The sequence below is a fragment of the Thalassophryne amazonica genome, chromosome 5 (assembly GCF_902500255.1).
Source record: "Thalassophryne amazonica chromosome 5, fThaAma1.1, whole genome shotgun sequence".
In the NCBI taxonomy this organism is placed as follows: Eukaryota; Metazoa; Chordata; class Actinopteri; order Batrachoidiformes; family Batrachoididae; genus Thalassophryne; species Thalassophryne amazonica.
The window spans coordinates 122120127-122146336 of record NC_047107.1 but is presented as its reverse complement, the minus strand read 5'-3'; positions in this window follow the sequence as shown (position 1 = coordinate 122146336).

Below are 26210 nucleotides of genomic sequence, written 5' to 3'. Positions count from 1 at the left end.
ACCTCAACTGACTCCTTTCGACGTGGAGGAGCAGCGGCTCGACTCCGAGCTCCTCCCGAGTGACTGAGCTCCTCACCCTATCTCTAAGGGAGCGCCCAGCCACCCTGCGGAGGAAACTCATCTCGGCTGCTTGTACTCGCAATCTCGGTCTTTCGGTCAGGAGCCAAATCTCATGACCATAGGTGAGGATCGGAACGTAGATCGATCGGTAAATCGAGAGCTTTGCCCCCCCACTCAGCTCTCTCTTCACCACGACGGTCTGATATAGCGACCGCATCACTGCAGATGCTGCACTGATCCATCTATTGATCTCACGCTCCATCCGTCCCTCACTCGTGAACAAGACCCCGAGATACTTAAACTCCTCCACTTGAGGCAAGGACACTCCACCGACCTGAAGAGGACAAAGCACCTTTTTCCGGTCGAAAACCATGGCCTCGGATTTGGAGGTGCTGATTTTCATCCCGAACGCTTCACACTCGGCTGCAAACCACCCCAGTGCATGCTGAAGGTCCTAATTTGACGAAGCCAACAGAACCACATCGTCCGCAAACAGCAGAGAAGAGTTTCTGTGGTTCCCAAACCAGACCCCCTCTACACCCTGGCTGCGCCTAGAAATTCTGTCCATAAAAATAATGACAGAACCGGTGACAGAGGGCAGCCCTGGCGGAGGCCAACGTGCACTGGAAACAGGTTTGACTTTCTACCGGCAATGCGAACCAAGCTCCTGCTGCCACCCGCCCTCGACCGCCACCCAATCCTCTCTGCACCTGACCCCCATGGCCCCCTCTGCAGGTGGTGAACCCACAGCAGGGAGTCATATTTTATTAAAAGAAAAAAAAAATATGAATATATTTTCAGCAAATATTCTAATTTAATTTCATTAGTGTTCGAGTTTCTTTAGCTGTAAAAGCACCACTGTGTTTAGGATGATTTTTTTTTCTTGGAACTTTTTACTTTGAAAAATCATTTTAATCCCTTCATATTTATTTATTTAAATGCTATGGTGTTATGTCTCATACAGCTTGAATAAAGATTATGTCTTCAAAAAAAAAAAATCTGTTCTGGTTGTGATTCATCTCACTTATTGTTGAGCAATGACAGAAATATTGCTTATTCTGTTGCAATATGATGTGGGATATTAAGAAGTGACAGATTAAAGTCTAAGTACGTCTGGACAGCTATTGGATCTGCTCTGGCTGCAGCATTAATCACGGTGTTGCTGGTCAGTGGCGGTGCCGTACACGGGCTGCACGCCGTGTTCCTGCTCTGAGAGCAGAGGGTGAAAGCTGATGAGGCGAATTTACTCCTGCTCTCTTGATGCCTCCTAAACCCTTTACTCCCCTCTACCCGCCCCGCCTTGTACACGCTCACGCACACATGCGTGCACATGCATTCATGCGCATGCACGCTCACATGCACGCTCACATGCACACTCTGTAGCCTCACTATGGCTCACACAGCAGGCCTGCCATAAATCAATGGGCAGGATCGTGTCTGCCAGTTAGACTAAACAAGAGCATTTGTGAGGATTTGCTCTCGCTCATTAATCATCTTGACAGCTTGAAAAACACATTTCCCCTTTAATGACTGTATTTGGATAATCAGCTCTGTTTCCCTTCCCGCCCTCTCCCTGGCTCTCCCCCCTGTTCCCTCCCAGTTTTTCCACCCCAAACAGCAGAGGCATGTGGGTAACTGACTGGGATGGGGAGCGACTGCAGAGGTGAGGGAAGGGCCTCACAGCTTCCAAAAGAGTTCTACGAAAAATAAAAATAATCACGCTGCCTGTGGAAAGTTTTTATTTAGATTCAACAAACCACAAGGCCTCTGCTAATATAAACTTTTTTTATGTGAGGGCACAGTCTCCCAATCTCACAGTTTTGCTAAATTAAACCAAAAACTCTTGGATGGGTGACGTGAGCCACACGACCTTCTTGATAAAAAGCTGCCAGGACATTAAAAACATGACCTGTTGACCCCAATATGAAAATGCCTGCTGGTAGTGTTTGTAAATGGTTACAATTTAGACTCAAATAACTGTGCCTGAGTTTGACATCCGATGCAAAAAGGACTTACACAGCAGCCGCAAGTCCATTTTGGCTGTATCCAAGCGCACTTTACTATTTAAGCAGTGGGAAGTACAGGCGCAAAGCCCGGCGCTGTGCACAAAAGGGTTGTGTTTACTGTCAATTCAGTTTAATCCAGTTTATTTATATAGCGCCAGATCACAGCATAAGCCGCCCCAAGGTACTTCACATGGGTAAGGTCTACCCTCATCAACCCCAGCGGTGCTCATTAAAGCTGTACGGCCTTTCAAATTTCACAAAACTGACAAAATTTAGTTTCTACTGAAATCCAAGCATTATTGTAACATAATGCAAAATTACAGCTCATTTTAATGAAGAGAACGTATTTATCTGAGGGGAGCTCAATGGCAAATATTGTCTTTTCCTTCTAACGCCATATACAAGCGCTTGTGAGGTTTTGAGATTACCTGTGACCTCACCCACTTGCTTGATGGCTGTTCTCGAGGGGTGCACGGTAACATCCATAAGATGCCTTGTAAATCACTTCAGAAGTTTTATCTGGTTATAAAAATGGTGTTTTTAGATTTAGAAGTGTTTATTTCTCAGTAACTTGTGCAAAATATATGAGAACTACAACCCCAATTCTAATGAAGTTGGGACGTTGAGTAAAATGTAAATAAAAACAGAATACAGTGATTTGCAAATCCTCTTCAACCTATATTCAATCGAATACCCCACAAAGACAAGATATTTAATGTTCAAACTGATAAACGTTATTGTCTTTGTGCAAATATTCACTCATTTTGAAATGGATGCCTGCAACCCGTTTCAAAAAAGCTGGGACAGTGGTATGTTTACCACTGTCTTACATCACCTTTCCTTCTAACAACACTCAATAAGCGTTTGGGAACTGAGGACACTAAGTGTTGAAGCTTTGTAGGTGGAATTCTTTCTCATTCTTGCTTGATGTACGACTTCAGTTGTTCAACAGTCAGGGGTCTCTGTTGTCGTATTTTGTGCTTCATAATGTGCCACATATTTTCAATGGGCGACAGGTCTGGACTGCAGGCAGGCCAGTCTAGTACCTGCACTCTTTTACTACAAAGCCACACTGTTGTAACACGTGCAGAACGTGACTTGGCATTGTCTTGCTGAAATAAACAGGGACGTTCCTGAAAAAGACGTTGCTTGGATGGCAGCATGTGTTGCTCCAAAACCTGGATGTATCTTTCAGCATTGATGGTGCCATCACATATGAGCTCGGGCCCAGAGAAGGCGGCGGTGTTTCTGGATGTTGTTGATGTATGGCTTTCACTTTGCATTGTAGAGTTTTAACTTGCACTTATAGATGTAGCGACGAACTGTGTTAACTGACAATGGTTTTGTGAAGTGTTCCTGAGCCCACACGGTAAGATCCTTTACACAATGATGTCGGGTTTTAATGCAGTACCACCTGAGGGATCGAAGGTCACAAGCATTCAATGTTGGTTTTCGGCCTTGCCGCTTACATGTAGAAAGTTCTCCAGATTCTCTGAATCTTCTGATTATATTATCGACTGTAGATGATGGAATGCCCAAATTCCTAACAATTGAACGTTGAGAAACATTGTTCTTAAACTGTTAAACTGTTCTTAAACTATTTTTTAACACAGTTGTCGCCCCATTGCCCCATCTTTGCTTGTGAATGGCTGAGCCTTTTGGGGATGCTCCTTTTATACCCAATCAAGACACTCACCTGTTGTTAAGAACACCTGTCTGGTGACTCTACTGCCTCTACTGGTGGTTGGCTCTCACTGCGGTATTGTATCACTTCCTGTTCCGGAGCACAGCGGTGTTTTGCTGTATCTGTTAGCTGTTTAATCTGTGCAGTTAGATTGATCTAGTTAACTAATAACGATTTGTTTCACAGTGTAATCTTCACGTGCCTTAACTAAAGCACTCCCACTGCTGAATCACCTCTAAATTATTTACACATTATTCACTTTGTGTGTTTTTAGGAATCTGCTAGCTTAGCGCAGCTACTAGCTCTTAGCCGGTTTAGCATGGCGGCTTCTCCTGTCTCTCCCGCACTTTTCTGCTCTGGGTGTGAAATGTTTAGTTATTCCTCAGCCTCCTTTAGCAGTAATGGTACTTGTAATAAGTGTAGCTTATTCGTAGCTTTGGAGGCCAGGCTGGGCGAATTGGAGACTCGGCTCCGCACCTTGGAAAATCCTACAGCTAGGCAGGCCCCTGTAGTCGGTGCGGACCAAGGTAGCCTAGCCGCCGTTAGTTCCCCTCCAGCAGATCCCGAGCAGCCAGGAAAGCAGGCCGACTGGGTGACTGTGAAGAGGAAGCGTAGTTCTAAACAGAAGCCCTCTGTACACCACCAACCTGTTCACACTTCTAACTGTTTTTCCCCACTCAGCAACACACCCGCCGAGGAACAAACTCTGGTTATTGGCGACTCTGTTTAGAGAAATGTGAAGTTAGCGACACCAGCAACCATAGTCAATTGTCTTCCGGGGGCCAGAGCAGGCGACATTGAAGGAAATTTGAAACTGCTGGCTAAGGCTAAGCGTAAATTTGGTAAGATTGTAATTCACGTCAGCAGTAATGACACCCGGTTACGCCAATCAGAGGTCACTAAAATTAACATTGAATCGGTGTGTAACTTTGTGAAAACAATGTCGGACTCGTAGTTTTCTCTGGGCCCCTCCCCAATCGGACCGGGAGTGACATGTTTAGCCGTATGTTCTCCTTGTATTGCTGGCTGTCTGAGTGGTGTCCAAAAAATGAGGTGGGCTTCATAGATAATTGGCAAAGCTTCTGGGGAAAACCTGGTCTTGTTAGGAGAGATGGCATCCATCCCACTTTGGATGGAGCAGCTCTCATCTCTAGAAATCTGGCCAATTTTCTTAAATCCTCCAAACCGTGACTATCCAGGGTTGGGACCAGGAAGCAGAGTTGTAGTCTTACACACCTCTCTGCAGCTTCTCTCCCCCTGCCATCCCCTCATTACCCCATCCCCGTAGAGACGGTGCCTGCTCCCAGACCACCAATAACCAGTAAAAATCTATTTAAGCATAAAAAGTCAAAAAGAAAAAATAATATAGCACCTTCAACTGCATCACAGACTAAAACAGTTAAATGTGGTCTATTAAACATTAGATCTCTCTCTTCTAAGTCCCTGTTAGTAAATGATATAATAATTGATCAACATATTGATTTATTCTGCCTTACAGAAACCTGGTTACAGCAGGATGAACATGTTAGTTTAAATGAGTCAACACCCCCGAGTCACACTAACTGTCAGAATGCTCGTAGCATGGGCCGAGGCGGAGGATTAGCAGCAATCTTCCACTCCAGCTTATTAATTAAACAAAAACGCAGACAGAGCTTTAATTCATTTGAAAGCTTGACTCTTAGTCTTGTCCATCCAAATTGGAAGTCCCAAAAAACAGTTTTATTTGTTGTTATCTATCGTCCACCTGGTCGTTACTGTGAGTTTCTCTGTGAATTTTCAGACCTTTTGTCTGACTTAGTGCTTAGCTCAGATAAGATAATTATAGTGGGCGATTTTAACATCCACACAGATGCTGAGAATGACAGTCTCAACACTGCATTTAATCTATTGTTATACTCGAATGGCTTCGCTCAAAATGTAAATGAGTCCACCCACCACTTTAATCATACCTTAGATCTTGTTCTGACTTATGGTATGGAAATTGAAGACTTAACAGTATTCCCTGAAAACTCCCTTCTGTCTGATCATTTCTTAATAACATTTACATTTACTCTGATGGACTACCCAGCAGTGGGGAATAAGTTTCATTACAGTAGAAGTCTTTCAGAAAGCGCTGTAACTAGGTTTAAGGATATGATTCCTTCTTTATGTTCTCCAATGCCATATACCAACACAGGGCAGAGTAGCTACCTAAACTCTGTGAGTGAGACAGATTATCTCGTCAATAGTTTTACATCCTCATTGAGCACAACTTTGGATGCTGTAGCTCCTCAGAAAAAGAGAGCCTTAAATCAGAAGTGCCTGGTATAACTCACAAACAGCTTAAAGCAGATAAACCGTAAGTTGGAGAGGTAATGGTGTCTCACTAATTTAGAAGATCTTCACTTAGCCTGGAAAAAGAGTCTGTTGCTCTATAAAAAAGCCCTCCGTAAAGCTAGGACATCTTACTACTCATCACTAATTGAAGAAAATAAGAACAACCCCAGGTTTCTTTTCAGCACTGTAGCCAGGCTGACAAAGAGTCACAGCTCTATTGAGCCAAGTATTCCTTTAACTTTAATTAGTAATGACTTCATGACTTTCTTTGCTAATAAAATTTTAACTATTAGAGAAAAAATTACTCATAACCCCAAAGACATATCGTTATCTTTGGCTGCTTTCAGTGATGCCGGTATTTGGTTAGACTCTTTCTCTCCGATTGTTCTGTCTGAGTCATTTTTATTAGTTACTTCCTCCAAACCATCAACATGTCTATTAGACCCCATTCCTACCAGGCTGCTCGAATTAGAACTAGAATTCATCATAGTACAGAAACAGCATTAGTGAAGGTTACAAATGATCTTCTTATGGCCTCAGACATTGGACTCATCTCGGTGCTTGTTCTGTTAGACCTCAGTGCTGCTTTTGATACTGTTGACCATAAAATTTTATTACAGAGATTAGAGCATGCCATAGGTATTAAAGGCACTGCGCTGCAGTGGTTTGAATCATATTTATCTAATAGATTACAATTTGTTCATGTAAATGGGGAATCTTCTTCACAGACTAAGGTTAATTATGGAGTTCCACAAGGTTCTGTGCTAGGACCAATTTTATTCACTTTATACATTCTTCCCTTAGGCAGTATTATTAGACAGCATTGCTTAAATTTTCATTGTTACGCAGATGATACCCAGCTTTATCTATCCATGAAGCCAGAGGACACACACCAATTAGCTAAACTGCAGGATTGTCTTACAGACATAAAGACATGGATGACCTCTAATTTCCTGCTTTTAAACTCAGATAAAACTGAAGTTATTGTACTTGGCCCCACAAATCTTAGAAACATGGTGTCTAACCAGATCCTTACTCTGGATGGCATTACCCTGACCTCTAGTAATACTGTGAGAAATCTTGGAGTCATTTTTGATCAGGATATGTCATTCAATGTGCATATTAAACAAATATGTAGGACTGCTTTTTTGCATTTGCGCAATATCTCTAAAATTAGAAAGGTCTTGTCTCAGAGTGGTGCTGAAAAACTAATTCATGCATTTATTTCCTCTAGGCTGAACTATTGTAATTCATTATTATCAGGTTGTCCTAAAAGTTCCCTGAAAAGCCAACAGTTAATTCAAAATGCTGCAGCTAGAGTACTGACAGGGACTAGAAGGAGAGAGCATATCTCACCCATATTGGCCTCTCTTCATTGGCTCCCTGTTAATTCTAGAATAGAATTTAAAATTCTTCTTCTTACTTATAAGGTTTTGAATAATCAGGTCCCATCTTATCTTAGGGACCTCATAGTACCATATCACCCCAATAGAGCACTTCACTCTCAGACTGCAGGCTTACTTGTAGTTCCTAGGGTTTGTAAGAGTAGAATGGGAGGCAGAGCCTTCAGCTTTCAGGCTCCTCTCCTGTGGAACCAGCTCCCAATTCAGATCAGGGAGACAGACACCCTCTCTACTTTTAAGATTAGGCTTAAAACTTTCCTTTTTGCTAAAGCTTATAGTTAGGGCTGGATCAGGTGACCCTGAACCATCCCTTAGTTATGCTGCTATAGACTTAGACTGCTGGGGGGTTCCCATGATGCACTGAGTGTTTCTTTCTCTTTTTGCTCTGTATGCACCACTCTGCATTTAATCATTAGTGATTGATCTCTGCTCCCCTCCACAGCATGTCTTTTTCCTGGTTCTCTCCCTCAGCCCCAACCAGTCCCAGCAGAAGACTGCCCCTCCCTGAGCATGGTTCTGCTGGAGGTTTCTTCCTGTTAAAAGGGAGTTTTTCCTTCCCACTGTTGCCAAGTGCTTGCTTGCTCACAGGAGGTCGTTTTGACCGTTGGGGTTTTTCCGTAATTATTGTCTGGCTTTTGCCTTACAATATAAAGTGCCTTGGGGCAACTGTTTGTTGTGATTTGGCGCTATATAAATAAAATTGATTTGATTAGATTTGATTTCCAATTCACCTGTGGAATGTTCCAAGCAGGTGTTCCTTGAGCATTCATCAATTTTCCCAGTGTTTTGTTGCACTGTCCCAGCTTTTTTTTAAATGTGTTGCAGGCATCCATTTCAAAATGAGAAAATATTTGCACAAAACAAAAAAGTTTCAGTTTGAACATTAAATATCTTGTCTTTGTGGTGTATTCAATTGAATATAGGTTGAAGATGATTTGACTTATATTCCGTTTTTATTTACATTTCACACAACGTCCCAACTTCATTGGAACTGGGGTTGTATTTTAGATTTAAACATAAATAAGCTGGTTTGGATGGTCTAGTGGTTGGGCTTTAGACCAGAAGATCCTCGGTTCAAATCCCAGCCTGACTGGAAAATCAGTAAGGGCCCGTGGCCAAGGTCTTTAATCCCCTATTGCTCCCGATATGTAGTGAGCACCTTGTACGGTAGCACCCTCACATCGGGGTGAATGTGAGGCATTGTTTGTAAAGTGAGCATCTGATGCAGATGGAAAAGTGCTATATAAATGCAGTCCATTTAAGAATTATAAATCACCTGTGTTTTTTCACTACTCCCTGTCTGGTTACTGCTTGCATTTGTGGGTTCGCTTTAAAACTGCCATCACAACAGAAAGCTATATGAACCAGTCAGAGTGGAACCTGTCCTTCCCCTTTAAAGTAATCTGTGTCATGTACACAGCACTGTGGTATGGAGCACATGTGTGCAAGTGAAGGGTTTACTGGCTCTTGAACAGATTAACACCAGCCTGTCACAGCAGACACCAAAGCTCCCTGAGGTGAAGCAGTACAGCAGGAGAGTAAGTTTTTTGTTGGTGCAATGAATGTTTAACAGCTCCCCTCTCATATTCAGGGTTCCTGTTTGGTCATCATGGCTACTGCAGTGGGCTTAAGACACACGAAGTCCCACCTGTATTTTGCCCCAACAGGCAATCCCCAGCTTGATCCATTTCACAGGTGTCACAACACAGATGAGGGGTTGGATTTTGACACCTACACCATTAATAAATGATTACAAAACCCATTGGTTAACTCTTAATTCACTGTCAGTTAATACTTATTAGCACATTAACTAATGTCAATTAATCCACCCTTATTGTAACGTGTTACTGATATTATTTCTGTCCTCAGAAAGGAAGAAATTGTGTACCATATTTGTGGAAACTTGGTTCACGAGGAAAGTCATTCCTGATAAGATTGAATAAAACCATTCCTCGTGGTTTTTAATGCAGATTTATACAGCCTGAGAAAGAGCACACGTACATGTACTGCACGCGTCCAGCTGCTTGGGCATGTTGACAGAACAGTTGTGAGTTGACCATGCCATTGTGTCTATACAAGCTGAATGATGCCGGCACTGTTTGGTCTCGGTAGCTGAAGTGACACATTTTCTACTGACCCACCAAACATATCACGAGTTAAGTGAGTGAAAAAGGTGGAATATGCCATTTATCAAAGGCACAGCTTAAAGATTTGCGTTTCCGATTGAAAGGCTTCAGATTTGTCACATCCACATATCTATTTTACCCTGTTCATGTTTCTTATAACTAAACAAGCTCTTATACTTGGCCGAGTTTGGTGCTAAGTAACGCCTCAACCAGCACAAGATGGGAAAACTTGGTTAAACATTTTCAGGAGCTCACCTGGATTCCTTGATTGCCTCATACACTTTGTTCTATGATCAAAGCATCACAGCATTAATTTGTCACACTGAACACAGAAAGAATTACTCAGAAATATCAGGACTTCAGAAAGGAGTGCTCACTAAGTTCACCTGACATTATAGCATTCTTTTTCCCACGCCATTCTCTATCTGAGAGTTGGGATGGCGAGGAGGCTACTGAATATGCTATTGCAGCAGCCATGTTATTCTCAAAGTTGATGAAGTGAGAGGACATCTTTCATAACCCAGATTTTCTTATCTTGGGTTTTTGTGTTTACAGTCACCTAGAACACAGTATCGGAGATGTTTTGGCAAGTATTCATTGATTCATTTTCTGCCGTTGGCCAAGTCCTGTGAATCTTCCAGGGGATCCCTCCAGTGTGTCCTGGGTGTTCTCCAGGGTCTCCGCCCAATTAAACGTGCCTGGATGACTTCACTAGGGAGACTGCCAGGGAGCATCCTCACCAGAACCACTTCAGCTAGCCTCTTTCTATGGGAAGAAGCAGCAGCTCTACTCTGAGTCCCTGCCGGATAGTCGACTCTCGCCCTGTCCAGGAGTGTAAGTCCACATACCTGACGGTAGATTCTTATTTTTTCTCTGCTAGTATCTGCGACCTTATTCTTTGGTCATTACCCAAACTTCATGGCAACAGGTGAGTATAGGAGAGTAAATTAATCTTCACCATGATGGTCCGGTACAGTGTCTGTAAAACATCAACACCCCAATGATCATGAACATTTGCAAAGGAATTCTAGGGTTGAGTGTCATCTAATCTATCAAATTTGGTGGAAAGTGGCAGAGGAACTGGGGAGAAATAGGGCAATAAACAGATAAACCAAAATCTTGACCTGTGACCTCAATGTCTTGACCTTTACCAAAACAAACTCCTTAAGAGCAATTGTAGGGTCATTGTCCATGCACACAGATTTAGTGGAAGTTGGCCCAAGCTCCTTGCAGACATTGTAGAATAAACAACAGACAAACGTTTCTCAAATTATCGTACCATAATAAGTGCATCCTTAAGACGCACTTATTTTCCCTTTCGTATGGCTAGCATACTGGCATAGTATGTTACTATGCTTTTTACGCTTTTAATTCTATTAGTAAACAGAGCGTGGCCTGGCCCCAACTTTATCTAAATTCTGGGTCTTTTAGTGAAGCTTAGGGCTAGTGGCCATCGATCATCTTAGTATTTCTTCTGTTTTTCTTGTTGCTTAGTGCTGACAAATTATACTGTATTTGTTGTCTTTCTGATGCCTGATTCTGTTTTTTTTCTTTTCTCTCTGTTTGAGGTGCGGCTCCATCCAGAGATGGGTGTGGTATCTGTTCCTTAAACCCTCCTGTCCTGTGCACTGGCAACATTTCCTGTATATTCGTTTTGTGAATTGTTTTGTAATTTTCTTTCGGTAGCGTGGCCCAAGCAGAGGGTCACCCCTTTGAGTCTGGTCTGCTTGAGTTTTCTTCCTCAGAGAGAGTTTTCCCTTACCACTGTCACCTGTGTTCTTGCTCTGTGTGTTGGTTAAGGTTAGACCTCACTTGTGTGAAGCGCCTTGAGGCAACTTTGTTGTGATTTGGTGCTATATAAATGAAAATAAAATTTAATTGAAATTGTACAATTACTTTTCACTGCAGTACAATTTTTTGGTGCATTTTCAAAGATTTGATTAAAACACAGCTGGTGTTATGTAGATATAAAGTCTGACTTGTGGTCTGTACTGCCGTGGAAGAGATGAGAGTAATCGTCAGAATGAGAGTTTGGATGCGGGTGCGGGGAAGAAATAAAACAGACCTCTAAACCATAATGGTTAAAGTGAGTACACGCTGACCACAGGCCTTCCCAAAGTGGAAGAAAAAAACAAGCTGTCAATCACAACATGAATCCCAACCATCAGCACTGCCGCTCAAACCTGCCAAGGCACGTCCATTTGTGAGCGCTCGTGACATCGTCTCCACCATCTCCCACCATCTCCCACCAAATGGAATCCAGCTGGCGAGGCAGTCCCGGTGCTATTAGCGGCACACCGTTCTGTAATTGAAACGCTCATTTCTGCAGCGGCGGTAACAGAGGATGTGTCTATTAACAGCGCACACTCACATCCCTGTAGTGCCGGGCCAGCTTTCCATGCCGACGACAAGTGGGTTTACCAAAGTCAGGTCCATCTGAAAATGAAACCAAAGCACAATTAGTTATAGCAAAGGGCAAGGTTTTTTAAACCACCCAGGTTTTAGCTTATTTTTTAAGTACATTTATATCGGTTAACCAAAAAGGAAAAGGCTGACGCCAAAGATTATTATGCTTCCCTTAATACCCTAAAACACTGGTTCCAAAGACTGAGCTCCTCCCCAACACACACTGCACATGTATACACAATGCAAAAGAATATAGTCATTTATAATTTGATTGTTTTATTAGTCCTCACGGTTATATACAACCCCTGGCAAAAATTATGGAATCACCGGCCTCGGAGGATGTTCATTCAGTTGTTTAATTTTGTAGAAAAAAAGCAGATCACAGACATGACACAAAACTAAAGTCATTTCAAATGGCAACTTTCTGGCTTTAAGAAACACTATAAGAAATCAACAAAAAAAGATTGTGGCAGTCAGTAACGGTTACTTTTTTAGACCAAGCAGAGGAAAAAAATATGGAATCACTCAATTCTGAGGAAAAAATTATGGAATCACCCTGTAAATTTTCATCCCCAAAACTAACACCTGCATCATATCAGATCTGCTCATTAGTCTGCATCTAAAAAGGAGTGAACACACCTTGGAGAGCTGTTGCACCAAGTGGACTGACATGAATCATGGCTCCAACACGAGAGATGTCAATTGAAACAAAGGAGAGGATTATCAAACTCTTAAAAGAGGGTAAATCATCACGCAATGTTGCAAAAGATGTTGGTTGTTCACAGTCAGCTGTGTCTAAACTCTGGACCAAATACAAACAACATGGGAAGGTTGTTAAACGCAAACATACTGGTAGACCAAGGAAGACATCAAAGCGTCAAGACAGAAAACTTAAAGCAATATGTCTCAAAAATCGAAAAATGTACAACAAAACAAATGAGGAACGAATGTGAGGAAACTGGAGTCAACGTCTGTGACCGAACTGTAAGAAACCGCCTAAAGGAAATGGGATTTACATACAGAAAAGCTAAACGAAAGGCATCATTAACACCTAAACAGAAAAAAACAAGGTTACAATGGGCTAAGGAAAAGCAACTGTGGACTGTGGATGACTGGATGAAAGTCATATTTAGTGATGAATCTCGAATCTGCATTGGGCAAGGTGATGATGCTGGAACTTTTGTTTGGTGCCTTTCCAATGAGATTTATAAAGATGACTGCCTGAAGAGAACATGTAAATTTCCACAGTCATTGATGATGTGGGGCTGCATGTCAGGTAAAGGCACTGGGGAGATGGCTGTCATTACATCATCAATAAATGCACAAGTTTATGTTGATATTTTGGACAATTGAAAAGATGTTTGGGGATGATGAAATCATTTTTCAAGATGATAATGCATCATGCCATATAGCAAAAACTGCAAAAACATTCCTTGCAAAAAGACACATAGGGTCAATGTCATGGCATAGGGTCAATGTCAATGAGCAGATCTGATTTGATGCAGGTGTTAATTTGGGGGATGAAAATTTACAGGGTGATTCCATAATTTTTTCCTCAGAATTGAGTGATTCCATATTTTTTTTCCTCTGCTTGGTCTAAAAAGTAACCGTTACTGACTGCCACAATCTTTTTTTCTTGATTTCTGATAGTGTTTCTTAAAGCCAGAAAGTTGCCATTTGAAATGACTTTAGTTTTGTGTCATGTCTGTGATCTGCTTTTTTTCTACAAAATTAAACAACTGAATGAACATCCTCTGAGACCGGTGATTCCAAAATTGACTGCTTTTAGTCACAGTGGGTTTTATGATCATAAATAGCTCATAGGAATTACACACCAGATGCAATTATTGAGGTCAGATATCTTTGATAAAACATTTGGTATGTGAATTGGTATCAATTACAGATACATTGTGTGGCTCATTTAGCGACACTGGCTACGTATTAAAATATCCTAAGCCAGAGTGGCGCCAAATGTTCAGCTAATCAGCCAGTAGCTAATTAACAAAGCAAACTTGTGTTTTATAACGCTTGAAATTTTTTGCTTTGAAAATCATGAGCAGATCAGTTAGCTTCCGCTAAATTTAGTGCTGCTAACTTTAAATGGGCTAATATTTTTTAAAATTTTGCTGTTAATATCATTTGTATCATTTACAGATACATTGTGTGGCTCATTTAGCTACAGTGGTTACATATTAAAGTATCATAGTGCTAACCCAGAGTGGCAGGCACAGTTTGGCTAATAGCTAATTAACAAAGCTAAATTTTTTGTTAAGGGTTGAACTTTTTAGCTAACTTTGAAAACTATGAGCAACCCAATTACCTTTCACTACATTTAGTTCTGCTAATTTTAAGTTGGCTAACATTTTTTTTTAAATAAAGTTTAATAGTCAAATCGTTTGCAAATCCTAAAATCATAATTTGTTCCTGATGGAGATAATAAGGGAAAATGACATCATTTGAAGGCAACAAGCATCACCTCGAGGAGATGACGAAAGGTCAATCCAGAGCAAATATGTTTATTAGATTATTAAAATTATTTTCTATGTGCATTTAAAAAAAAAATCTTATTCATTTAATATTTTCTGTACTCTCAATAAACTTTGTTGAATGCAAAGCACTCGTAAATTTAATTTGTTCATTTATTTATTTATGTATGTATTGATCATTATCTGATCTTAGCATGCTAAACCTTTTTGGGAAAAACTTCAGCATATTAAAATTTCATCTCTTTTGGTCTATTTTTCATGGTTTTAGAGAGAGAGGGAGAAGCAAGCCAAAGGTAAATTCTTATTTTAAAAGTTAGCCGTAACTTCAGTTAAATGTTTTCGCTTTTTTTTTCCAGATTGGCGTTAACACAGTTAACTTTTCAGTTATCGGATTAGCGGCTATCCAAGCTAACGCTTACATTAGCTGTGCCCATCACTGCCATATATTAAGTATATTAAGTCTGTAAAGATCAGACCGTTGCGTTTGTTCTGTTATCTCATTCCATACTCAGTTTTATGATGAAGAGATCTTCAGGATTTGGAATGAAGGAAGGAAAAGTTGCTTGAAGTGACGTGAAAGTGCCTAAATAACCTGGAAGTCTTTAATGTGACTGGTACGGTTTAGCAGTGCTACAAGTGAGAGTGTTGACATGACGCTCAATCTGAAAAAGGCGTGCAAAAGAGTCCATCACAGGGATTATGCAGAGAAATAAAGCAGAGACTGTGTGACGGGTCCTGATGAGGGATGTGTTCACGCCATCTGGGTTGCTTTAACACTGGAGTCGCTGTTGGACACTTGGTATTGTGTCCTGATGTTAAACACAGAGGTGGTAGTCATGGCGTCGAGGTTAATGTTTTGTTTCGGAGAAAGAGCGAGCGGCCTCCTCTGGCTGTCAGCGGTGATGGTGAGTCGGGCCAGAGCTGGCGTCTAATTGAAGATCAGCTCCACACCCTGTCGTCATTAATCACCGGGCCTGTCAGCCGGCTGCTCAGGACCTCACAGTGACACTCTGCACCAACACGGAAAGGGGAAATATTAGCCCTCATCACCACCGTCACCTCTGCTGGTTCCACTGCGCTACTATTACACTCTCATACCGCAGTCACTCTGGCATTTTGGCAGCCAAATTTCAGACTGAACTTCAATTCATCTCTGGGTAATTTGCTGCAATCCCTCAGGTCGCTGGATTTCCCCCAGGAGGCGCTATATTTGTTTGCATAATCTGTGGAAATACATCGTTTGTGCTTTGATGAGCAAACCTGTGTTGAAATGCAACTACAAGCGATCTTGTACCCTTGGGGTGATGAAGTAAACCACCATCCATCCACACATTTTATAAACCTGCTCATTCCAGCAAGGAATAAGTGGGAACTAAGAATTTTTTTTACTACTCCACACTGGCTACCTGTTCATGCCATAGTGGATTTTACGGTTCTTCTTGTTAACCTATATAATCTGGAATGGCTGAGCTGGTGCAGTCATATCAACTTAAACTGCATCCTCGGTTAGGCTGGGCTGCCGTGTGTTTCCAAGCGTAATAACGAAACAGCAGTAGAGTGTTTGCATATTGTGTAGCGACTTTGTGGAAGGGTCTACCAGCTGAAATTAAACAGTCGAGTTCTGTGAGTGCTTTCAAGTCCAGAGTGAAGGCGTATTTATTTTCTATTTCTTATGTTCACTGAGGGCGTACAGTTGCACATGGTTGTTTGAGGGTTTGGTTTTTCCTATTAGCTTTATAATTTGATACTTTTTTCAGTTTCTTGTTAGGAAGCACCTCTGTGCTGCCCTAAAATGAGACAAGACTGCACAAATAAATCCCCAATTAATTAATAAGTCCCTTCAGCTTCTCCCTTGTTTTTACTCGGGGTCACCACAGCAAAACCAAGGTTGATCTGCATGTTAATTTGGCACATGTTTCACACCAAATGCCCTTCCTGATGCAGTTTGGTATTACATGGAGAATGAGGCAGGGGTGGTTTTGAACCAGGAACCTTTAACACTGGAAACAAGTGTATTTAACCATTTGGTTACCACCTCTGCTACCAAATTCCAAATGACTCAATGTTCTTAAAAGTCACAAAGTTCAAGTCTAAACAGTCACAAGTCACCAAACGTCAAGTCCAAACCATTTTGATGAACTCACTGCAGAGGTGGGACAAAGTCACTGTCAAGTCATACTCAAGTCATCAATCTGCAAGTGCCAACTCCACTTGCAAACAATTGGTGGTCATTATGACTTGAGACTTGACTTGGGACTTGCTGATTCATGATTGAGAGTGACTTGATGGTGACTTTGTCCCACCTCTGACTCACTCACTCACTCACTCATCTTCAACCAGTTACTCCAATTAAGGGTCACGGGGGTGGGGGTGGAGCCTATCAAAGCAGTCATAGGGCGTGAGGTGGGGTACACCCTGGACAGGATGCCAGTCTGTCACAGGGCCACATATAGATAAACAAACACATTCACACATACACCTACAGACAATTTAAAGTTTCCAATCCACCTAACCTGCGTATCTTTTGGATGTGGGAGGAAACCGGAGCACCCGGAGGGAACCCACACAAACACGGGGAGAACATGCAAACTCCACACAGAAAGGCCACAGGTGGGAATCGATCCCATGACCTTCTTGGTGTGAGGCAACATTTGCTAACCACTAATCTACCGTGCTGCCCCATTTTAATCAAGTACACAGGAAAAAATTTGCTTTGCCAATTCCCAGTGTGACTGCAGAAAAACATTACTAGAACTGTTCAACAACAACCAAGTCTGTTTTGAGTGTCACCAACTGTAGTTAACTAATACTACCTCCCAGAGGTGGGAGTAAGTCACCATCAAGTCACTCTCAAGTCATGAATCAGCAAGTTAAGTCTCAAGTCATAATGACCACCAAGTGTTTGACAGCTGAACTGAGACGTGACTTGGCACTTGCAGATTGATGACTTGAGAATGACTTGACGGTGACTTACTCCCACTTCTGCTACCTTCAACTCAAAGGGCACTCATGAACAATTACTCAGCTAAGATAGAAGATAGAAGTTGACTAACCAATATGTGGACCTGAGTCCACTTCCTGGTCATGGTACCCATGTGTATCGTTGGACAACATACTTCATCTACATTGTTCCAGAGTGGTTGTAGACTCTCATCTGCTTTATGACACCAAGTCCACTGCACCTTAGGTCCTAACAGTAGGGAGGGGTGTTATTTCAATAAATTTGGAAATCTATAAATGTTTGCATGGAATATGGAAATATACACGGAATAAACCATAGCAGGATAAATTTTGGGTCATTTGGTTCCAAAAACCCATATGGACGGAGCGTTTGAAAATTTCAAGTAACTCATGTGTCGTATATGTGCTGCTGATGTAGAAAACCACTCTGTTGCTTATAATTAGTTCATTGTGGCCATGCCATTCTTTACATGTGATGATTATACTCAACTGATGTTCCTGAAATAAAAACTACATAGATTTTGTTTGTTACAATTGATCGTAACATATGTACTGAAATTAGGTTTTTTGTCAATTACTCTTAAAAAACACCAGATAGGCTTATTGTTACTATAGAAGTTGAATATAAACTTGAGGTCAAGCAACATTTGGAGCCAAATTTCAAGTCTCTAGGTGCAGCGGTTCTCAAGATATGACATTTTCGTCAATATTTTTGGCGATTTTTGAACCCGATATCTTCACTGGCTCCGTCCATATGGGTTTTTGGAACCAAATGACTCAAAATGTATCCTGCTATGGTTTATTCCGTGTATGTTTCCATATTCCATTCACCCAGTTAAAAAAAGAGGTTTATGATCAGTCAAATTTGTTTCACTGTTTAAATTGACATTTCATCACCATGTTAATTTTAAAATGACATCACTCACTCATGCACGCACGCGCGCACGCGCGCACACACACACACACACACACACACTTCATGAATGTGGTGTGTGGGTGTTGTCTTGTGCTGTGAGAGGTGAGGGAGGGAAGAAGATGGATGGGGAGCTTGATGAGTGAGCTGATTGGGGGAACAGTGAGGCATTAGATGAACGAGTGCAAACTGGCTACACTAGAATTAGTTTCACCTCCTGCAGAAGATCGAAAGTTCTCCCCTCTACATGACCTCTGCTGTAAATCACTGACAAGCCAATACATGTTATATACAGGATATTCTCTGGACATACTTCGCAAAACAAACCCCAAAGTCAGATAAATAAAAGTGTGCATGACTGAGGAACAACTGCACAGATTTAGAGGCCAACACAATCCAGATTCGGAGTGACTAACTATCTGGAAATTTATATGTACATACAGTGCGTCTGGAAACTATTCGCAGCGCTTCACTTTTTCCACATTTTTTTATGTTACAGCCTTATTCCAAAAAGGATTAAATTAATTTTATTGTTCAAAATTTTACACACAATACCCCAGAATGACAATGTGAAAAAAGGTTTTCTTGAATTTTGTGCAAATTTATTAAAAATAAAAAACTAAGAAATCACATGTACATAAGTTAGTTACAGAATATATTGCTGCCACGATATGTGCTGACATTCATGACCCCGCTGCGGCACATATTGTCGCCAGCGACAATATGCAACGTGGCGCACCCTGTTGTGTCACCACCATCAGCAGCAGAAGCAACGCCGGTGTCACAGACCGAATGGTTCCTCCTAAAAAAAGATCTGCCCTGCCTTGCGTTATTAGCCGCGGTTCACGGATTAACACCTCATTTCTGCTTCAAACTGCACTCCAGACATCTTCTATCTCAGCAACAGATATCTGAAGCTTTTGTACAACAACATTCCACATAAATTCAGCATTATTTCATCATAAAAGACAGAGGAAGTGATCAGAGTGCCGCAGTGACAAGAGCTGCCAGCTGATGCGTTCACTGCGCATCAGTCACTTCAAAGCGTCATGGAATTTCGCAGAGTTTCTCCTTAAGCCAACCTCATTTCTGCTTAAAACTCACTATAGAATAATTTAAGAGATTTTACTTTGTCATCTGATGGATAATAATCCCATTAATACATTTGATCGCTTTGGGTGAAGAAACTCTGTCTCAGACAAGCTGCTGTGGTTCGAAATGACGCATGCGCAGTGAAGCAAGACGTGACGATTTTTAGGGGTGGACCATTCGGTCCACGACACTGGCATTTTTATGATTACTGAGCCGATATCACCTGAGCGCTTTGAATAATTCATCAACATGCCAAAAGTCATGCTGAAATAATGTGGCATTCTGCAGGCTGCACAGAAGCAGCTCTGCGTTACATATCACCAGTCAGTACAGGATGGCTCAAACCATCTTCCTCCAGCCTGTGCGCACTGGTCGCGAAAAGTCCTGGCACTGTCGAGAAGGCTTGCAAGAAAATAAATGTGATACTTTTTGTTATGTGTCGGACACAGCTCGGAGAACCGACCAGCGTTTGAAGGACCCAGTATGAAATAAGCAGAGCACGGTACAAAGGCTAACTGAATTTAATACATAACAGTGATGTGATACAAAACAGCAAAAGAGTGTGCGGTCTGGCGTGGTGGTGATACGGTGCGCTCCCAGCAGCGCTAATGGTCCGGAGCCAGAAGCCGTTCGGACCCAAGGACCCCGCCGACACCCCCCAGGTGGCCGCAACAAACCGAGTCTGTGAAAGAAGGAACCATTATGTGAGTCCACACTCTACACACAGAGAGAACACTTAAAGGCGTACATAAACAGCAAACACTTCCTGGCTTAATTACTAATCAGCTTCCCAACCTGCAGGCATGGAACATCCAGTTCACAAAACTCCACTGCAGTGGAAGCCGATACATGACTAACGTACAGCTCAATATAATAAGGTGTGAGGGACACCACATTTACTGACTGTATAAACGTTAGTCACAAAATCTAACGTACCTCAGGAAGTGTGCTGACGAGCGTGAGACCTCACCCCCTCCTCTTTCACAGACCGTGCATCAAACCCTGGACGTTCTCTGCATCCACTGATGATGAGATGGCTCCCGAGACGACGATCTCACCCGTCTGGTCACAAGGTCGAGTCTCTGGCAAATACACACTGTGCACTCCAGTCTTAAATGCCAACATGTTCCAATCCATCCAGATGCACCACAGCTGTGAGTCCTGACGAGTCGCAGGTGATCAGGGTGAGGTCCTGACAGCCTCAGCAACACAGCCACTCAGTCCCAAATGCAAGCCACCTGGAAGGAAAAACAAAAGACAGAAACAAAAAGGCAGCCAGGCCCCCCAGCCATACAACAACTTTTCGTACGTTGACAGTGATAAAATGCCAGAACCGAAGCCGGTGCGCATTCACGGGAAACCTACTTTAAAGACCTACATGCACCGGGTTAGCGGTCGATGCGTGACGGTCTCCGGCGATGGTGTTGTCGGTAGCCTCCTGCGGGCCTCCCCCACCTCCTTGCCCTCCTGAGGGCATCGTGAGCTCCCCCAGGGGCCACTTGCAAAAAAAAAAAAAACCTTTGGGCTACGACTTCAGATCAGACAAACCACCCGCTGAATTTAAACAGCATATTACATAAATAAATAAATGCAGATGATTTTATTAGGTTTTTGGTGGACGTAATGAGCAGGGGTGGTGGCCAAGTGGTTAATGCGCTTGGTTTCAGTTCAGAAGGTTCCGGGTTCAAATCCCACCCCTGCCACATTTCTCCATGTAATGTGGAGCTGCGTCAGGAAGGGCATCCGGCGTAAAACCTGTGCCAATTCAACATGCAGATCCACCTTGGATTTGCTGTGGTGACCCCAAGTACAAACAAGGGAGCAGCCGAAGGGACTTACTTACTTGGTGGACGTAATGACAGCGAGTGTCTGTGCGCGCACGCGTGTGTGAGTATGAGACAGAGAGAAAAAAAAAAACAATTCACAGTTAAACATCAAGTTTTACTACTTGCTCTGATAACCAGCGACGATATGTGTTTTGCCTGTCAGTATACGAGTTCTATTAGAAAAGTATCCGACCTTATTATTTTTTTCAAAAACCATATGGATTTGAATCACGTGTGATTACATCAGACATGCTTGAACCCTCGTGGGCATGCGAGAGTTTTTTCACGCCTGTCGGTTACGTCATTCGCCTGTGGGCAGTCTTTGAGTGAGGAGTCGTCCACCCTCTCGTCGATTTTTTTCATTGTTTAGGAATGGCTCAGAGACTGCTGCTTTGTTTGATCAAAATTTTTTCAAAACTGTAAGGCACAACTGAGTGGATACCATTTGATAAATTCAGCTGGTTTTCGGTAAAACTTTTAACGGCTGATGAGAGATTTTGGTCTGGTAGTGTCGCCGTAAGGATGGCCCACGGAACCTGACGGCGATCTGTGCTTCGAGGCGGCAGCGTCTCACTGTTTCAAGTTGAAAACTTCCACATTTCAGGCTCTGTTGACCCAGTAAGTCGTCAGAGAACAGAGAACTTTCAGAAGAAGTCGGCATGAGGAGTTTATTCGGACATTCCATTGTTAACGGACATTTTGTAATGAAAGAACGTGCGGGCAGAGTCGCATGTCGGGCCGGACCCGACCGCGGGGGGTCGCGACAGGAAAAACACCTCTGTTGGAAACCTTAACGGGCAAGTTGGAACATGCCCAAGCTGTTAAACAGTTTCTCAGTTACTCACTTGTTGAAAGCCATCAAAAGCCGCCTGAATTTTACAAATGGTTTTCAATATGGAGGTGTTTTTCCTGTCGCGGCGCACACAGATTCGCTGAGTCGTCACGGAAATGACTCGGCGAATTTGCGCGCACGTCTTTCATTACAAAATGTCCTTAAACAGTGGAATGTCCGCATAAAGTCCTCATGCCGGCCTCTTCTGGGTGAATTAAGCCTTAAATTAGGATGATTTCAGCTCGAAACAGGCCGACGACGGCGCCTGGAAGCGCTGCAGGACGTCCTGCTCTGTGGGAAGTCCTTACAGCGACAGAAACACCCCATAATCTCTCATCAGCCCTTAAACTTTTCACCGAAAACCACCTTAATTTCTCGAATAGTGTCCACTCGGATATTCCTCACAGGTCCAGAAAAAATGTTGGTAAAGCAACGCGCGCCGTCTCGAGCAGCGTGTGAAACAAAGGAATTCAGCCGAGAGGGCGAGACCACATCTCACTCAAGGCCTGCCCACAGGGTCGGTTTATTATCTAATAGACCTCATATATTGTCACTTGGGACGATATGTGCTGGCGACATTATGTGCTAGTGCCTTTGAACAGAGCAGATATCGTTGTGGTGACAATATATGCCATAACAGTATTCACAGGCTTTGCCATGAAGCTCAAAATTGAGCTCAGGTCCATCCTGTTTCCATTGATCATACTTAAGATGTTTCTACAGCTTAATTGGAGTCCACCTGGGGTAAATTCATTTGATTGGACATGATTTGGAAAGACACACCTGTCTACGTACATATAAAGTCCCACATTTGACAGTCAGAGCACAAACCAAGCATGAAGTCAAAGGAATTGTCTGTAGACCTCAGAAACTGGATTGTCTGGAGGCACAAATCTGGTGAAGTCTACATTTCTACTGCTTTGAAGGTTCCAGTGAGCACAGTGACCTCCATCATCTATAAATGGAAGAAGCTCAGATCCACCAGGACTCTTCCTAGAGCTGGCTGCCCGTCTAAACTGAGCGATCGGGGCAGAAGGACCTTAGTCAGGGAGGTGACCAAGAACCCGCATTCCTCTGTGGAGAGAGGAGAACCTTCCAGAAGGACAACCATCTCAGCAGCAATCCACCAATCAGGCCTGTATTCCAGGCCACTCTACCAGGCCTGTATAGTAGAGTGGCCAGACAGAAGCCAGTCCTTAGTAAAAGGCACATAGAGTTTGAGAAAAGGCACCTGAAGGACTCTCAGACCATGAGAAAGAAAATTGGTGGCAGCATCATGCTTTGGGGATGTTTTTCAGCAGCAGGAACTGGGAGACTAGTCAGGATTGAGGGAAAGATGACTGCAGCAATGTACAGAGACATCCTGGATGAAAACCTGCTCCAGAGCGCTCTTGACCTCAGACTGGGGCGATGGTTCATCTTTCAGCAGGACAATGACCCAAAGCAGCCAGCCAAGATATCAAAGGAGTGGCTTCAGGACAACTCTGTGAATGTCCTTGAGTGGCCCAGTCAGAGCCCAGACCTGAATCTGATTGAACATCTGTGGAGAGATCTGAAAACGTCTGTGCACTGACGCTCCCCATCCAACCTGATGGAGCTTGAGAGGTGCTGCAAAGAGGAATGGACCAAACTGCCCAAAGACAGGTGGCCCAAGCTTGTAGCATCATATTCAAGAAGACTTGAGGCTGTAATTGCTGCCAAAGGTGCATCAACAAAGTATTGAGCAAAGAGTGTGAATACTTAAGTACACGTGATTTATTAGTTTTTTAGTTTTACTAAATGTACAAATAAATAAATAAATCTTTTATCTGTTGTCATTATGGGGTGTTGTGAGTAGCATTTTGAGGGAAAAAATTAATTTACCCCATTTTGAATACGGCTGTAACATAACAAAAAACGGAAAAAGTGTAGCGCTGTGAATACTTTCGGGACACACTGAATGTTTGTGTATGTGTGTATATGTGTGTGTCACATTATTTAAAATGTAAAGTGGGATATACTCAATTAAAGCTGCAGTGTATAACATATTTAATGGTTTGTATTTGCTGAAATTCACAACCATGTGTTCATTAGTGTATAATTAATTACCCGCAACAGTGAATTGATGTGTTTTCATGAGCTTAGAATGAGCCCTTTATATTTTGCAGTGAGCCCCCTCATGGAGGACGCCATGTTGATACAGTGGCCCAAAAGGGACATACTACTTAGTATGCATTTTGCAGTGTGTTAGGAAGACTGAAGGAAAAACAAAACAAAAAGGAGAAATCAGTGATTGCTGTCACGTACGCTGTCTACTGGTTGCAAGAGTCGACTAACGTGTTTGAGAACGCCCATTATTTTTTTTTTTTAATTGAAGATCATACATTTAGGGAGGGAACATGAATCCCTGTCTCCAAAGAGGTGAAAACATGAAGAAAAACAGTCTTTAACAGCAATATGCAACCTCACCACTAGATGGCACTACAATATACACATTGTAGCTTTAAAAATAATCATATTTAGTAAAGACTAATTTGTTTTATGTGCTTTTCACCTTCCTCCATGTCCACATTCCCTGTTTTAAAGCAAAATTCAGACAAGGGTGTGTACCTGTGCTATGGATACACTGCCATGAGTTCCACATGTCATATCATTTACATTTCTGCATTTCACTGGAACAAATTTGGATCCGTATCCACACATGCACAAAATTTGACTTTGTGTTTATCTGCCATGAGATATGTGTGACTAACAGGTCGCACCGAGATCATATCTTTAGTTTTTGAGTAATTAATCAAACAAAAAACCAAATGCAAGATATTCCAAAATGAAAGATTTCAGATTTCACATCAGGATCCTGATCAGAACCATAATTTAATGGGTTCTGTTCCTCTTGATAAACTTGGTCTTTTCATGGAATACGTTTTATATAGAGCTGCTGTAAAGTTTTTGAATAATTCTGCTAAAAAACAAAAGAAAGGAAAAAAACGTGTGAAAGCATTAAATCCTTGGTATGCGCTCCTTTAATCTCAGAAAGACAGTTTGCCTTGTTCTCGTTACTAAAAGAGAAAGCGAAATAATTTCAGCGTTCCGATGAGTGACTCAATCGGGGCTCTGTGACCTTGCCAGTGTGGCGGGGGCCTGCATGGGGTTTGGGGGGGGTCATCCATTTTCTTAATGGTCCTGTCAAGTGACACCTGTGCTCGCCTTTCTCCTGTCTGGACTGTTAATGAAGCGCAAGAGTGGAGGAGTCTGGGAGTCTGGGTCAGGAGCCACCTTGGAGTCTGCAGCGTCTTTGGGGCTGCACCACCTACATGCTGTCAGCCAGAGCCAGCGGAGACACATGATCAGGACCCAAAAACTCTGATGGCACCTCAGATAGTCTGCCTCCTTCATCTGTCAGGCCCGAATCCAGAATGCTGACTTCAGCAAGAAAATGACTCTTCACCTCTGGGTAGACCTCTCCGTGTTCGCGACTCCTCGTCTCTCCTCAGGGGAGGTGTCAGGACTTTGATGTATATTTCTCTATTACCCGCCTCCCATTGTCAGCTCTGGCCTTTGTGTTGCAGACCAATCTGTAAGAACGTGAGCAGGTCTCGGGTCAACACCTCCCTCAGGTCATTACTGAAGTCCCAGTGACCCAGAGGCCCCTCGGCTCAGCCACGCTGTGTGCTGAGGCGGCTATTTTCAGGCAAACAGGAATCAGCAATTAAAAGCTGCACCCGCAACAACAAAAGTGATGGAAGGAGGAAAATCCTCAGGGATCAGCTAACAGGGCCGGTGTGACCCAGCCTGTCCTCATGGGGACGGGACCTGTCAAGTGATACCAGCCATGAAATATTGTACACAGATAGCAGCTAGGATGGCACTCAGAGAGCGCACACCTCCACCGAGGCAGACGTTACTGCGGTTAGTGAGTTTGTTGCAGTGTTATTAGCTTCCTCAAGAAGCATCTGCAGGAAATTTCACTGACTGTATACGTACAGTGGCCAAAAGATGCCACAATTCTACATTAAGACAACACGTGCAAATGCAAGACACACAAATACAAAAAAACAACCAAAGAAAATAAATGTCAGCATCAATTCAATCAATCAATCAATCAATCAATTTTTTTTAT